This window comes from Carlito syrichta, unplaced genomic scaffold, assembly GCF_000164805.1.
Source record: "Carlito syrichta isolate Samal-C Ts95f unplaced genomic scaffold, Tarsius_syrichta-2.0.1 Scaffold243451, whole genome shotgun sequence".
Classification (NCBI taxonomy): Eukaryota; Metazoa; Chordata; class Mammalia; order Primates; family Tarsiidae; genus Carlito; species Carlito syrichta.
Genome location: NW_007187547.1, coordinates 262,178 through 279,289, shown reverse-complemented (window position 1 = coordinate 279,289; position 17,112 = coordinate 262,178).

Sequence of the window (17,112 nt, the reverse complement as noted above, 5' to 3'; positions counted from 1 at the left end):
TTGAGATAATTCCCTATCTATTTATCCATCCACCCATCCACCCACCCACCCATTTATCCATCTTGTTTTTCTCATTCCAGAAAAGATCCAAAGTGTTGATCAAATACATTAACTTAGAAAAACAATCATTTAAGGAAATAAATAAAAATATTAATAATGGTTTAATATTTGTCTTCTTCCTCATAGTTTTGTATATTCTAAGTTTTCTTGATATGTATTGTTATAATAATAACTTTTTAAAAAGGGGGAAACTTTACAGATTAAAAATGGAATCCAGTCACTTGTCAGAGTTGCCTGGCCTGTGTACTATTTTATCCTTGATGAGTTGTCTGTTAACCAAATACAGTAATTTGATTTTTATGACTCTCCATTGCCACAGATAACCAGAGAAGAAAACTTAAGGCCGTGACCTTGGAGATTACTGGTGGGATGTAAGACCTCTAAAGTTCAGTTTCTGTCCCCAAGGGTTCTGGGACACCTGTCTGAAAAATGACCCCCATTATACTTAGCGATGTTATATAAAATATAAAAAGGGCTTTCCCTATTCAATTGGAACTTGAAACTTGAATATAGCATAGTGGAATCACAAAATGACTGAGCTGGAAGAATTGGTCAAGGTTCCTTGGTCCAATCAGTCAGGCAGCCCCAGGACACTGAATTTATTGCCAGTAGACGGCTTCCTCCTAGTGGTGAAAGGTGGTAATGCCACTTCAGTTTTGAGAGGTGTTTAACCTCAGAATCATTGTCTATAAATTATTTTGACCATGGATTGCTTTGACTATAATTATTACAACATACACACTTGTGATAATATAACACAATATCAGTGCTAAAACTATTAGCTAATGGTTTTAATAATCAAAATGACAATCTCTAAGACAAACAAAGCTCATTGCTTCTCTAATTTCTTTCTGACTCACCTATGAAACAACTCTCTGATTTACAATGCTGCCACTGCTAAGAAATCTCAAAGAAATGTATGTCATTGTGCTAGAAAACCAGCACTTTCTACACTAGACAGTGTTATAAGCCAATGTGATTAAGATTCCAAAAATAGCAAATGGAACAAAACAAAAACGGATTCAGACACATTTGACTACCAGATCAGGATTGGTAAACAAATCATGCCCAGAAAAAAGTTTGTCCTTTTGAGGAAAATTGCTCTTAAGTTCCTCAGTGGAGCTCAGAGATGTTTTAAAATTATTCTTTGGTGTTCCAAAAAAGCTTATATATAATTATAATTTTTTTAAAAAGGCACTGCTTTTATACAGTTTTCAAAGAGTTTTTTTTGTGTGCATATACTGCATTATTTTTATTTGCCCCCTCAACCATTCTCCTCAGAGAGGATATTATTAAAGCACCTTTTTTATGGTTGAGGAAACTGAGGCTCAGAGAGATTTCCCAGTGATGCAATCCCAGAAATGGGACGAGAATCACTCTTTTCCACTCTTTCTTATGCCTCAGACTCTCACATTCAACTTTCAGCTGTGCATTTTTATTTGGATGTTCACCCTCAGGCTCTTAGATTCAACTCATCCTTGAATCCTGTTACAGTTCACTACGCTGCCTTCTACTCAGTTGTCATGGACTCTGGGAGGCCTCCTGGATCCTTCTTCCTCTGACCCCCTTGCAAAGGACAAGTCTTGCCGATTTTCCTGGCTGTCCTCCACACCCTGTCACACCTCTGTATTGGTTTGCTAGGGCTGCCCCAGACGGGGAGGCTTCAACAACAGAAGTGATCTGACTTCCTCACCGTTCTGGAGGTTGGTAGTCCAAAACCAAGGCTTCCTTCGAGCCCTCTCCACGTGTCTTCACGTGGTCTTCCCTCTATACCTACCTTGGTCCAAATTTCTGCTTTTTATAAGGAAACCATCTGTACTGGATCAGGGCCCAAACTAATGGCCTTATTTTAATGTCACCTCTTCAAAGGCCCTATCTCCAAATATGTCACATTCTGAGGTACAGGCCTCAGGGATTCAACTTAAGAACCTAGGGTGGGCAGGTCACGATCCGGTCCGTGACAACCCTGGCTCACCTCTCCTCTGGTTGAGGGCTGCTCCCTGTCACTAGTCACCCGGCAACACCCTTTTACCTGGATCCTCTGCTCCCATTCACTGCCCACTGTGTTGGCCCACACGTTCCCCTGCTGCTAAATCTTCCTGAAGCCGCATGCCTCCACGTGACAAAAGGACCTGACTCCTGGCTTTCTCACCTGCCTCTCCAAACTTCAGGTCTCACAGTTAACCCCTTGCATGCTGAACTTAACCCAGCCCCGCTGTTTCCTGTTTCTTGTGTTGCTGCTTATTCTTAGCCCTCACCTTACCTCTTCCTTTTTCTTTTTTTGGAGTTAGAGTCTCACTCTGCTGCCCAGGCTGGAGTGCAGTGGCACGCTCACAACCAACACAGCCTCGACCTGCTGGACTCAGGGGATCCTTCCATCTCAGTCTTCCAAGTAACTGGAACTACAGGCACCCACCACCATGCCCAGCTAATATTTTGATTTGTTGTAGAGATGAGGTCTCACCAAGTAGCCCAGGCTGGTCTCGAACCTGTGAGCCCAGACAATCCTCTCATCTCAGCCTCCCAAAGTGCTGGAATTACAGGCGTGAGTTACTGCACCCGACTTTCTCAGTCTTCAAGACGGATAGCTAAGAGGGTAGCCTCTCGTGATCCCTTCTGGCCATCATTGATTCTGCTCCCAGACCAGAGCATACTGAGCATGCGCATGTCTCACAGCAGGCTGAACTGTGCGGGCAGGTGGCACGCAGGCAGGTCGCGGTTGCTATTATGTTTGGTACCGTTTGTTGAGGAAATGCTTTTTGTGCCCCAACAAACCGTTCCCTGTGTTGGGAGCCAGCCATGGAGGCCCACTGAGCGTTAGGGATCAGGAAGGGCCGTTGACCCCAAGACCACTAGGATGCGTTTGGGAGCTATTTGACCCCATTTCCTCCCCCTTTCTACTCAGCACTAACCAGATTAAGCTCCTGTGAACTCAAAACATAAAAACTCTGAGACCGGGACGAACACAAGCTAACTTTACAAGCTCATCGCTCCCATTCTTCCGCAAACTGCAGTTTTGGCTTTCACACAACTTATAATTCAAACTCGTGTCACATCTAAGAGCCTTAGTATTGGTCACAGGCTTCTGGATCATGATCTTAGGATTTATTGAAGGAGCTATTATGTTTAGTACCATTTGTTGAGGAAATGCTTTTTGTGCCCCAACAAACCATTCCTTGTACCTGAGTAAGTGTCAGCTGCCATAGACCAAGCAGCCTGTATTCCCACCCCCCCTCCCCACCAGTGAAGCTTCACAGTTTTACAGAGACAATCCAATTTCTTCCCATTTACAGCTGGCTATACAGTATTTACGAGTATATGTTTATGCACATTTTAACTTAGATGCATACTTGTCAGACTGCTACTAATTTATGGAGATATGGATTTATGGTCCTCCCCCACTTCCACCATTCAAGCTGATTGCAGGCCTCACTTAGGGAAGGTTTGTGGCCATGGGGAAAACAGAAAGCTATCCTGGCGATCTTGCAGCCCTCTGGGTTTTCTAGCCTTAATTCACACCCAGCACACCTGATCAAGGTTCTCATCAGAGGAGTGGCCCTGCTTTCAAGTTTTTGCCAACACCCATCTCTGTAGTGGTTGCTTCAGCCCTGTCTAGCCTTTAAAGTCGTATCACATAAGCACTTCTGTTCTAGCAACTTACCTCACCCCAGCCTTTGAGGACTACTAATGATTTTGTTTATAGCCCCCACCACCTTCTGAGCTAGGCGGTGTCAGGACCCGCTTTGTCCATCCCGAGACCTCATGCTGTAATCAAGCGCAGCGTCTGTGTTTCTGATTCCTTGCCAGTAAATTACCCAAACAATGTCATATTCATCTTTGTATCCCCAAGACCCAGCGCTGTGCCAGATGCAGTCACACTCCCAAAATATCTGTCGAAAATAATGTTATGCATACACAGATTGATGGGAGGACAGGGCAGGGGCAGCAAAGAAAATATTGGGAAATGCTTTCAGTTAGAAGCATTTGCTAATGACAGTGAGGAGTGGAAGGAAATGTCCAAGTGCAACAAGATTAGGCCCGGGTTGGTCGGTGTGGTGATTCACTCCTGTAATCCCAGTGCTTGGGGAGGCTGAGGGAAGAGGATGGCTTGAATCCAGGAGTCCCAGCCTGGGCAACATAGCGAGACCTCGTGTCTACATAAACAAACAAACAAATAAATACTTGGGACTACAATATTGTCATCTCTCTGCTTTTAAATATATTTGATATGTTCTTCAAGAAAAAGTAAAAAACAAAAACAAGCCCGTATTTGTTATGATAAATGGGTGTGAGAAAGAAATGCTACTGTTAAAATGAGCCAGGTTGTCCTTTCTGCCTGGAAAGTTTGTTTACCTTGCCTTTTGTCTTGTGCCCCTTTGTGAGGAACAAGGACAATGACTTCCACCTCTTCCGGGCAGAAACCCAGATGAGGATGTCAGTTGCTGGTGGCTTGTCAGCCCTGGAGGTGGTGTCACAGTTTCCCGAGGATAAAACCTCCATTTAGCTGCAAAAGGGAACAGTTGAGTCATAAAGCGGTGATTGTTACATGTCCTCCTTTGGCTCAGATTTTTGTAAACAGATCCATCTTTAATGATGCCATGAGTAGGGGATTACAGGAACTGGTGGCATTGTCTGAAATGACAAGCTTGGAAATTTCCACTGTAGGGGGATGTCATGGGATTCAATACTGCATGGCCCTTGCAACTGATAAAGAAGAAATCGATGTAGAAAAAAAATAGGCAATATTGTTATGTGAAGAAAGCAGAATAAAAAGTACATGATATGCACTATGTGGGATGAAGGATGCTATTGAGAGAGGAGATAGTCAGAAGCCAGTTAGGCAGACAGAGAGGGAGGGTCTTCAGGAGGAGACATAACACCTGCGGGAACGCCCCTGCACCACCTCCATCATATACCTGTTAGCTGAAAATATGGTTAATGCTGTTGAGAACATCCTCTCAAACCAGGATGTACTGCCTAGAGGGACTTTTTGCTACTTAAACACAGGCACAGTAACTTACCTGAATGTCCTAACTTGACCTTAGCTTATTATAATATCATGAACATGGTATTAGCATTGTGATTTCACACCCCATCCCTAGTGTGCTTTTCTGAGGTACTTATAGGTAATATTCAAGATGGAGTAACTCTGGACAAGGACCTGCACGTGCAATAAAAATTGGATCTCAGGAAGTAAGGGGTGGATAAGATAAAACCCCAGAGAAAATAAGATAAAACCACAAACACTTAGCACTGGTAACCCATTTCGGGCCTCCTCCCTTTTTCTGGAGAGCTTTTTTGCTTAATAAACTCCTTTCACTCATCTTTTTGGTGTCCGCATTTCTTAATCTTCTTGGTCATGGGACAAGAACCCGAGGTGGCTGATCTAAGTCCGCAGCGGGGTTAAAAAACTCCTGCAACACTGTGATGGTATATGGAAGTTAAGATGTTGGAATATTATGCTGCAACATGGATGAAAACATTAGGCTATGTGAAAGAAACCAGTCATAAAACATGATATAGGAAGTATAATTTCATGTCTATGAAATGTCTAGTACAGGCAAAAGCAGAGAGACAGAAAGTGGATTAGAGGGCTGGGTGGGGAGGAGAAGGGAACGTGACTACTGGTGGGTATAGGTTCCTTTTTGTGGACATGAAAATGTTCTAAAAATGTAGTGATGTTGTACAATTCTGTAAGTATGTTGAAAACAACTGAGGCGTACACTTTACATGACTGAGGTTTGTGGTGTATAAATTCTATCTTAATAAAAAATGCTGGGGTACCCTGAACCATTTGAGAGTAAGGGGGTAGTCCTAGGTAGCACATCACTGAACTATAAGGACAGTTGCACTGCACAAGGACCACAGGGCCAAACTGGACAGTAGGTACTAGAGTTCTAGCCAAATTCTATTCTGGTTGAGCTGTATTTTAATTTTGAATAGCCACATGAATTGCCTGATGTCTCTGTTTGTGCTGAGAATGAATTCCTTTCCCAGGTATTTGTCTATAACAGGTAAGAAATTTCATGGCTTTTCTTACAGTAAGTTGGAAGAAGAAAAGGTAAGGATTATGAAGGGTGCCAGGGTACTTTCCTGAATTGATAGGTGCAAGAATTTTTGCCAATATCTTTTGTTAATAAATAACATCTGTCCTTAATACAGCCTATGTACAATATTTAGAAATTCCTTAATTTTCTTAGAGAAACAATAATTGCATCAGTGCTTAGTATGATCCTTTTTTGCATAGATATATTGAGATAAAACCAGATAGGGCAAGAAAGCAGCAAGTATATTGTCTCATCGTTGAATATGATGAGAAATACCCTCTATGTTCTTCACAAATGTTGGAATACATATCTAGATCTGTGGTTTATGACAATGAAATTCTGAGCAAATCTTTAAGGTCCAACTTGTCTCTGCCATTTTGTTTTGTACACCTAATTAAAGGGCTTTTTAACTTTAAAAAAGTTAGGGTATTGAGAAAAGAAAATTCTTTTAAAAAATTTTTCTTATTTCATCATGATGTAATTTGTGACATCATATTTTCAATAAGCCAGACATAAATTATTGTCACATAGTAAAAAAAAAGTCCCATAAGGATACATCATATTCACCAATGATAATAAATGTTTATTTTAATGAGACCCAGACAATTGTTTTGATAAATCTCAAAACTGAAGACTCTCAGAATTAGGCACAATCAGGTTTTCATGAAGTGTTTGAAAATTAACCACCTAATGTGGTGTTCATTTGGTTTCTAGCAGGTGCCGCAGCCGACTACTGATGCCAACTTCTCTTTCCTCTGTTGCTTTGTCAAGGATGAGGTTGGCAAGCATTCTCATGCTAGTAGGTCCCTCAGGGTGGGTAAGCAGTGGTCCCTAATCCCAAATGGGGGTTAAGTTGTCTCCTCAAATAACCACAACAGCCCAGTCATTATTTAAATGGTGTTTTCCTTATAGTCTGATAGCAAAATGTTATTGAATTTCCTTTATTCTTCTGGTATCTTTAACCACATATTCAGCTTCCTGAGTTTCTGTTTCTCACCTATAAAATAGGAACAATGATAGTACCTCCCTTAAAACTCTGCCATGCTAATTCTAGGACTGGGATGGGAAAAGTACTAGATGTACCGAGAGCAAGAGCCGGATCTGGGCCGGGCGTGGTGGCTCACGCCTATAATCCCAGCACTTTCGGAGGTCAAGGTGAGAGGATTGCCTGAGCTCACGGGTTGGAGACCAGCCTGGGCAACTTGGCGAGACCTCATCTCTACAATAAATCAAAAAATTAGGCGGGCATGGTGGCATGTGCCTGTAGTTCCAGCTACTTGGAAAACTGAGATGGAAGAATTGCCAGAGCCCAGCCGCTCGAGGCTGCAGTGGCTGTGAGCATGCTACAACATTTCAGCCTGGGTGACAGAGTGAGACCCTACTCAAAAAAAAAAAAAAATGGTGTGGGTATGTCAAAAAGAACAGAAACTAGCTGGAAGGAGATCTCACTGGCCAGATCTGGGACAATCTGAGCATAAAAATAAATAATAATGGTAATGGATAGTAAATCATAGAACAAAATAGGAATCCATGAGTCCTTATTTGCATAAATATATAAATAAATGGAGGAGAAGGAAAAGCTCCTCCTTGCAGTGGAATTCCAGTTAGTAAATATAGAAGTAATAATGGAATCAGAAAAGGAAACGTTTGGCCATCACCATAGTAATTTCAGGCAAGAATCACCAATGGATGCTAAAACCATGATCTGAATGATGAGAAAAATTTGATGGGAAATAAAGTATTTACATAGCCTCAAAGTATCTCTCAACAAGATACTGACTAATTAGAATGTAGCGACTACACTGGAAAAACCTGGTGCTACTACTTCCTAAGTGATTAAAATTAATTCCCCTAATCATGGGTCTTCTGTTGGGATGTACTGAGATGGGCTTTGCAGGTATCCTTGCCAAGAATGCACACCTGAATCCAATTATGAAGAAGCATCTGACAAACTCAAATTGAGGGACAGCCTATAAAATAAATGTCCAGTATCATTAAAAAAAATGTCAAGGTCATAAATGACAAAGAAGGATTGAAAGACTGTCCCGGATTAAAGAGGACTACAGAGGAAGTCCAAGCGCACCCTGGACCCTGCACCAGGAGAAAACATCAACAGTGAAGACAACAACAACTATAAAGGACTAGAAGTATTAGCAAAATTAGAATGAGATCTGTAGATTGGATAACAGAACTGGGTCAATGTTAATGTCTTGGGTGTGATCGGTGACTGTACTTTGTTTTCTAGAAAAGACACACTAAAGTATCTAGGGGTAAAGTGGTAAGATGTTTGCAACTTCCTCTGAAATGCTTCAGCAGAAATGTATGCACACACACCCTGGCATACACAAACATAGAGAAAGAGAAAGGAGGAGAGAGAATAGGATAAAGCAAATGGGGTAAAGTGTTAACATTTGGAGACTCTAGGTAAAGAATATACAGGAACTGTTGGTACTCCATTTGCAATTGTGAGTCTAAAGCTATGTCGAAATAAAAAACTAAACATTGCCATAGGAATTAAAGGTGCTAATACAAGTAAAGCAGATAAAGTTTTAGCATAGTATGTAGCATGTGGGCAATGCTTTCTGTAAGATAACTAGTATTATACATTTATCTTCCAATATATAGCCTTCTAGTCTTTTTAGCCCGTGTGTCCTTTCTCTACAGAATACACTGGGTTCATCCACACTCTGCTCGTTTGCTTTTCTGCCTTTGCCCAGTATTTGCCCTGTAACCCTCTTGGTCAGTATGACACATTTTTAGTTGAGTTCTTGTTTCTTTACTGAGAAACTTTATTGACTACTACCTATACCCTATACCTTCCTCTCCCTTTCCTGAAATTTTTTTTTTTTTTGAGTCGGAGTCTCACTCTGTCTCCCAGGCTAGAGGGCAGTGGCACACTCACAGTCACCCCAGTCTCGACCTGCTGGGCTCAGGTGATCCTTCTGGCTCAGTCTTCCAAGTAGCCGGAACTACAGGCACACACCACCATGCCCAGCTAATTTTTTGATTTATTGTAGAGATGAGGTCTTGCCAAGTTGCCCAGACTGGTCTCGAACCCGTGGACTCAGGCAATCCTCTCACCTTGGTCTCCCAAAGTGCTGGGATTATAGATGTGAGCCCACTGACCCTGACTTCTGAAATTTTATATATCAAATTATTGAACTAAAAAGCAAGTATTGGCTTATTTTATGTCACATATGATTTTTTTTTCTCTGTAAGAGTGGTGAAATACCATACACGCCTATTAGAATGGCAAAAATTCAGAACACTGCCAACATCAAAAGCTGGCGAGGATATGGAGTGGTGGAAGCCCTCATTTATTGCTGGTGGGAATGCAAGATGGTACAGCCCCTTTGAAAGACAGTTTGCCAGTTTCTTGTAAAACTAAACATGCTCATACCATTTCATACAGCAGTTGTATTCCTTAGCATTTATCTAAAGAAGCTGAAAACTTATGGCCACACAAAAACCTGCACATGGATGTTTATGGCAGCTCTATTCATAATTGCCAAAACTTGGAAGCAACCAAGATATCCTTCATAGATAGCTAAACTGTGGTACGTATAGACAATGGAATATTATTCAGTGCTAAAAAGACATAAACTATCAAACCACACACACACAAAAAAAAACCCAGAAAACAAAAAAACCCAGAGGAAACTTAAATGCATATATTATTAAAATGAAAGAAGCCAGTCTAAAACGGCCACATACTTTACACACATCATATGTATAGACATATATACTGTACGTACATACTTATACATAAGGCAAGATTCCAACTGTAGGACATTCTGGACAAGGCAAAACTAGGTTGACAGTAAAAAGAGCAGTGGTTGGCAGGGGTTGGTAGGGAGGGAAGAATGAATAAGTGAAACACAGAGGATTTCTAGGGCAGTGAAGCAATTCTGTATGACACCATACTGATGGATACATGTCATTAAATATTTGTCCAAACCCATAGAATGTATAATGCCAAGAGTGAACGGTAATGAAAACTATGTTCTTTGTATAATAATACAATAATATCGGTGCATCCATTTAGCAAACGTACCACCCTGGTGGAGGGCATTGACAATGGGAGAGGCTGTGCACGTGTGGGGGCAAGAGATACGAGGGAGGTCTCTGTAACATCTTCTCAACATTGTTGTGAACCTAAAAATGCTGTAAAAAAATTAAAGTCTATTAGAAGAAGAAAGAAAAAGGTCATGATGTTCAGCATTTCTCCAGAAGAGTTACTCGACTCAAATTGCTTGTTGCAAATTATTGAACAGTATGTATATAAATAATCCATTGTGAAAGAAAAAAATTATGTGTATATTTAGAAAACAGTATTGAAATATATACAAATACATTTTAAATACGATTACCTTTTGTGAATGAGATTGAGGGAAAAAAGGAGATTTTAAAAAATGTACTTGTGAGTCCTTCAGCCATGTGAAGATGCAGTGGGAAGATGGCTATGAACCAGGAAATTGGCCCTCACCAGATACCAGATCTACTGAGGGCTTGATCTTGGACTTCTCAGCCTCCAGAACACCCAGGGTTTCTCCTGGGCTCCGGCGATCCTTCCACCTCAGCCTTCCAAGTAGCCGGGACTACAGGTGCACACCACCATGCCCAGCTAATACCATAAATATATATATAATTTTTTCTTTCACAATGGATTATTTATATACAAACTGTTCAATAATTTTCAACGGTGCAGTGGTACTGTTGACATGTTAGACCAGACAATTCTTTGTCGTGGGGGCTGCCTTATGTATTGTTGGAGATCTTAGCCACATCCCTGGCTTCTGTCCACTAGATGCATTTCCAGTTGTGGCAGCTAAACATGGTTCCAGACACACCACGTGTCCTCTTGGGGCAAAATCTCCAACAGCTAGAAACAAGACATTGGTGCACTCAAAGCACACTTGGCTAAGTACTGTGAAAGATAAAAGAGTGGAAAACAACCTCCTTATTCTCCAGACACTTGACATCCATTGAGAGGAATAAGGAGTAAACACACTAAATCATAGTCAAATACTTAACGAATAACAGGTCAAAATAGCAAGAGATGTCAGGAGAAGGTATGTCATTAACAGAATATTAAATACCTCTTTCCTAACCAAAAAAAAAAATGTATTTATGTGTTTAAAATGTTTTTGTGTCTGTTTAAACAGTTTTCTTTCTTTCTTTTTTCTTTTTTGAGCTGGAGTCTTCACTCCATCACCCAGGCTGGAGTGCAGTGGCATGCTCACAGTCACCCCAGTGTCTACCTGCTGGGCTCAGGCAACCCTTCCACCTCAGCCTTCCAAGTAGCTGGAACTACAGGCGTGCACTACCACACCCAGCTAATTTTTTGATTTATTGTAGAGATGGGATCTCGCCAAGTTGCCCAGACTGTTCTTGAACTTGTGGGCTTAGGCAATCCCCTTACCTCGGCCTCCCAAAGTGCTGGGATTACAGGATTGAACCACAGCGTCCGGCCTGAAACAGTTTATTTTCTAAATAATTTAGGAACATTTCTAGGTGTTTGAGATCCATTCATAAGAAAAAAAAGAAATAAAGAAAACCTAGACAAACCCCTGCCCTCACAGAGATGACATTCTCATGAGGAAGACAGGCAATAAATAATAAGTATATATAAATTGTCTAGTATGTTAACAGAGAAGCAGAAAATAAACACTGAGCAGGGCAGGGAGGATCAGCACTAGTGGGAAGATGTAAAGCAGGTTTCAGTATTACATTGCGTAGTCCATCAGGCAATGATATGGAGGCAAGGCTCAAGGTCATAGCGTGATCTCAGCCTTCTGAGAAGTCAACTCTCAAAACATATGAGATGGCCGTCTCTAAAATTGTGAGAAATGATGTAATGATTTACTTGGTGTCTTTTTGCCCTGGCAAAGTTTAAAATGAAGTCTAAAAGTATTTTTTAAAAGCAAAATTGAGATACTGGTATTTTTGAGTTTAAAATCTGTGCATCCCTATTGTTTTAGGTGTTGGGGATGATGGAGAAGTTAGTCTGCTAAAGAAACAGGGCCACCTTGCAATTTCAATGAGAACTTAAGTCTCACAGCGTTCTCACTTGAATTCATTAGATTGGGAAGAATTATTAAATTTTGTTTGTTAATTGAGTGCTTAGAAAATAAATTTAATTAATTTATACAGGCTGTTTCAGGTGTTTATTTAATTTGTAAATGAGACCAAGTAGTAACTGAAAGCTCTTTAAAAGTAATTATTAAAATCTGCTAGCCTTGCTGGGCTCTGTTGGCTCAGCCTGTAATCCCGTGCCTTTGGAAGGCTTAGGTGAGTGGATTGCCTGAGTCCGCGGGTTCGAGACCCGCCTGGGCAACGAGACCTCATCTCTACAATAAATCAAAAAATCAGCCGGGCGTGGTAGCGCGCGCCTGTAATTCCGGCTACTTGGAAGGCTGAGGTGGAAGGATCGCCGGAGCCCAGCAGGCTGAGGCTGCGGTTGGCCGGGAGCAGCCACTGCCCTCCAGTCTGGGCGACAGAGTGAGACTACAACTCAAAAAAAAAAAAAAAAAAATCTGCTAGCCTTAAAAATAAAAAAATAAACCGGGCTCGGTGGCTAAGCCTGTAACCCCGCGCCTTTGGGAGGCTGAGGTGAGTGGATTGCCTGAGTCTGCGGGTTCGAGACCGGCCTGGGCAGCAAGACCTCATCTCTACAATAAATCAAAACATCAGTCGGGCGTGGTAGCGCGTGCCTGTAATTCCGGCTGCTCGAAAGGCTGAGGCGGAAGGATCGGCGGAGCCCAGCAGGCCGAGGCTGCGGTGGCCGGGAGCAGCCACTGTGCTCTAGTCTGGGTGACAGAGTGAGACTCCAACTCAAAATAAATAAATAAAAATAAAAATAATTAAAAAATAAGATTTGTAAGCTGAACTTCAATTTAGGAAAGAACTAATTCAGCAAATGTATAACTTTAATACATTGAATATGACCTATTTCAATGTATTATTTTTATCTGTGCTGAAAGACATAAAACTCGATATGCAAAGGGAACTTGAAAAGTCGTGTTTTCTCACTCTGCTTTCTGAACCACAGAACAGTGTTTTGGCCATAATTTTGTAAATTCTAACTACCTTGTTAATGTTTGCCAGAGTTACGACTGAGAAAAGAGATGAGGCCTTCTTGGTGACAGACTTAAAGAAAAATAGTCACACAGAAAAAAATGAAAAAATCCACAATCTGTTACTTTTCAAGGATTTTTATTTCATGCTAAGGAAGAATTGACTACATGGGAGTCTTTGAAGTAGGTGCTTTTTAAATGGCTCAGCTGACCACTCACCAGAGAAACATTATTTTTCAAAACTGAAGTAAAACTTTGAGTAGTTTGTTCTGGAGACAGAAATCAACCTTGATGACATAGTTAATAAAGAGCAGACTGTATAAAAGGAGCTGTCTTGAGCCGGGCTTGGAGGCTCAGCCTGTAATCCTGCACTTTGGGAGGCTGAGGTCAGTGGATTGCCTAAGCCCGCGGGTTCGAGACCTGCCTGGACAATTTGGCAAGACCTCATCTCTACAACAAATCAAAAAATTAGCCGGGCGTGGTAGCACGCGCCTGTAATTCTGGCTACTTGGAAGGCTGAGGCGGAAGGATCGCCAGAGCCCAGCAGGTCGATGCTGCGGTGGCCAGGAGCGTGCCACTGCACTCCAGCCTGGGCGAAGGAGTGAGACTCCAGCTAAAAAAAAACAAAGGAACTGTCTTTCAGGGGAGGGGGAGCACTCAAGCTGTAAGCCTCAGCAGGAACAGACAGTTTCCTTGAGGATGGCTCACTGACTCTTGAGAAGTGCTGAGAATGTCTGTTGGCTTCTTGTAAACATCGCCTTTTCAGTAGAATGAGTGCTTTTTGTCTTTTTGCCTACTGCTCCCTTGACATCATTAAAGTTGAAGAATTGTTATGAAAGAAGACGAAATGTCTTGTGTCCAACTTATTCTTCTTCAAAAGGTCAATGGCAAAAGAAAAACCGCTGTTGTTGCAAAGTCAGTTGTCATTGTTGCTTATGGGTTTTTCCAAAACAGAAAGCAATAAAACAAATAATTACATGCTATGTTTTTACATTAGTTTTATTTAACCAAAAGTGCAATCATGAATATCGCAGAAATGCATATACAGTATATACAAAAAAATGTAGTTGAATTGGTGGTTGGAATCTTCACAATGTAGAATTAATAGTATACATAATAATATATATGCTAATTATTAGTGTGTGTGTGTGTATAGATAGATAGATAGACAGAGAGATAGATACATGTAGTCTCCAACCACACTGGTAATCACATACAACCAAATAACATACTTGAAAATATTTAGCTTAGTGTCTGGCATTTAGTTGTTCTATTCGCTACAAATCTTGATATATTACACAGCATTAGAAATTAAGAAATTTTAGATTGGAAGAGAATATTAGAGATCATTTTGCGCCACTTGGTTATTTTACAAATGAGGAAACTGTGTTTCTAATTCTTTAACTTGTGCACAAATGTCAACCTGAAGGACTAATCCTTCAAGATGGATCCTGAGTAACTAATTGGGCTCAAATTTAAAATACAGCCAAGTGGTCATTTCATGACTGGCGGTCATAAATATACTCCCAGAAAACTGGCACCTTTTTAACTCTGGGACTTAAAGAACCCTCCTGAACTAACCAATCAGAACTTACCTGCCTTAGTCAATCAAGGTTTAATTGTATCAACCAGTCAGATTTCCGCTACATAAACCAATAAAAACTTAGCTGTTTTGACCAATTAAAACTAAGCACGTTTGAATCCTTCCCTTGCATAAGCAGACCTGATTTGAAACCTTGCTATAAAATCCAAACCCTTTGTTCTCTGGAATACACCTTCATTCTACACGGAAGGCTGCCACCTTTCCAGTTTGCAAACTGTTCACTGTAATAAAATCTCTTTCGTTCAAATTCCTTTTCGAAAACTTTTGTTCATAAAATAAAAAACTGATAATAAGAGCAACTACTTCTCAGGGTTTTTATCAAGATGTAATAAGATAGTGCATATGGAATATTTATCACAAAGCCTGGCACTTCCAAAGGCTCCATAAGGATAGTGCCTTATTCCTGTCAAGCTGTGACTCTGTTACTGACTCATTGTTGACCTTTCAGTAGGAAAGAAATTAAGATTATATGAGAAAGGGTGAACATAAAGCATAGTTTCATGTGTGTCATAGATACATAGGTTTCTTATGAAGCTCTGTTCTTGGTTTAAGAACCCAAAATAAAATGAAATGAAGGATAATGAAGATGAGGAGGATAAATCTTTTACATGTAATAATTCTTCTAAAATGGGCACATGGACTTCTCTGAATTGCTATGTCCTCTCCAGCATCACTTGAGCTTCCATGTGCCTTGTCTAGACTCTTTCTACCCCTTTGTGATTTCCAAGGTGTACCCAGGATAATATACCAGTATTTGATGCACCTCATTCCCAGCAAGTATTTTCTTTTCTTTTCTTTTTTTTGAGCTGTAGTTTCACTCTGTCACCCAGGCTGGAGTGCAGTGGCACACTCACAGCCACTGCAGCCTCCACCTGTTGGGCTCAGGTGATCTTTCTACTTCAGCCCTCCATGTAGCTGGAACTACAGGTGTACACCACCACATCCTGCTAATTCTTTTTTTTATTGTAGAGATGAGGTCTCACCATGTTGCCCAGGCTGGTCTCGAACCCGTGGATTACAGGCCTGAGCCACTGCACCCGGCTGCAAGTATTTTCTAAACTGTGATGCTCACTCATTAGTAATGATGAATAGTTAATAGAACTTTTGTTCATTAATTTTATATATAAACATTATTTTCAGAAATATTGTTAGAGAAAAATACTGTTTTTGCTTGCGATTGTTGTGGTAGGCAGCAATGTGTCCCCCAAAGATGTCTTGTATTTTCCAGGTGGGCCAAGTGTAATCACACATGCCCTTATAAGGGTGAGGCTGAAAGGCCATAGCCATCATCATCTGTATGATGGAAGCAGAGGCTGGAGACATGTGACTGCTGGAAGAGACCATGAACTAAAAAATCCAGTGGGCCTCCGGAAGCTGGAACAAGCAAAGAAACAAATTCTCCCCTAACGCTCCCAGAAGAAATGCAGCCCTACCAACTTGATTTATTCCAGCTAGTGTCATTAAAAATTAGTTAATAGAGTGATATACCTGTAGTAGTCAGGGTTCTCCAGAGAAACAGAGCCAATATGATGTGTGTGTGTGTGTGTGTGTGTGTGTGTGTGTGTGTGTGTGTGTGTGTGTGTGTAGAGAGAGAGAGATTGATTTATTTTTAGGAATTGGTTCGTATGATTGTGGAGACTGGCAAGTCCAAAACCTGCAGGGTAGGGTGGCAGGCAGGAGACCCAGGGAAGATCTGCAGTTCAAATCCAAAGTCAATCTGCTGGCAGAATTCCCTCTTTCTCAGGGGAGATCAATCTTTTTTCTAGCAACGTCTTCAACTGATTGGATGAAGCCCATTCACATTCTGGAGTGTAATTTGTTTTACTGAAAATATACAGCCATAAATGTTAATTTCATTTAAAAACACCTTCACAAGAATATCTAGAACAGAGTTTGACCAAATAGCTGGGTACTGTGACCTTGCCAAGTTGACACACAAAATCAACCTTACAGTACCACTTAGGAAAATCCAACACAAAACAGCTGGGCTTCTCCAACAGGTCCATTAGAGCAATATTCTAATCCCATTGAGTATTCACACGCTTCTAAGCCCTACTCGCAGTTTCATACCTGGTTCCTGTCCTCCTCACCAACTCAACCTGGAATACCCTTCTCCAACCTTGCTTCCTTCAACAGTGGAAAAAGTCTACTCACCTTTCAAAGCTCAGATCAAATGTTAATTTGGTGACACTTTCTTTAATACCACATCTCATCTCAAAGATTTAATTCCCTCCTCGGTCTCTTATACCTGTATTAGTATAGCATTTATCATATTTCATTGTAATTGCTTGTACATGAAACAACAGATTAGCAAAATGGCTAAAAG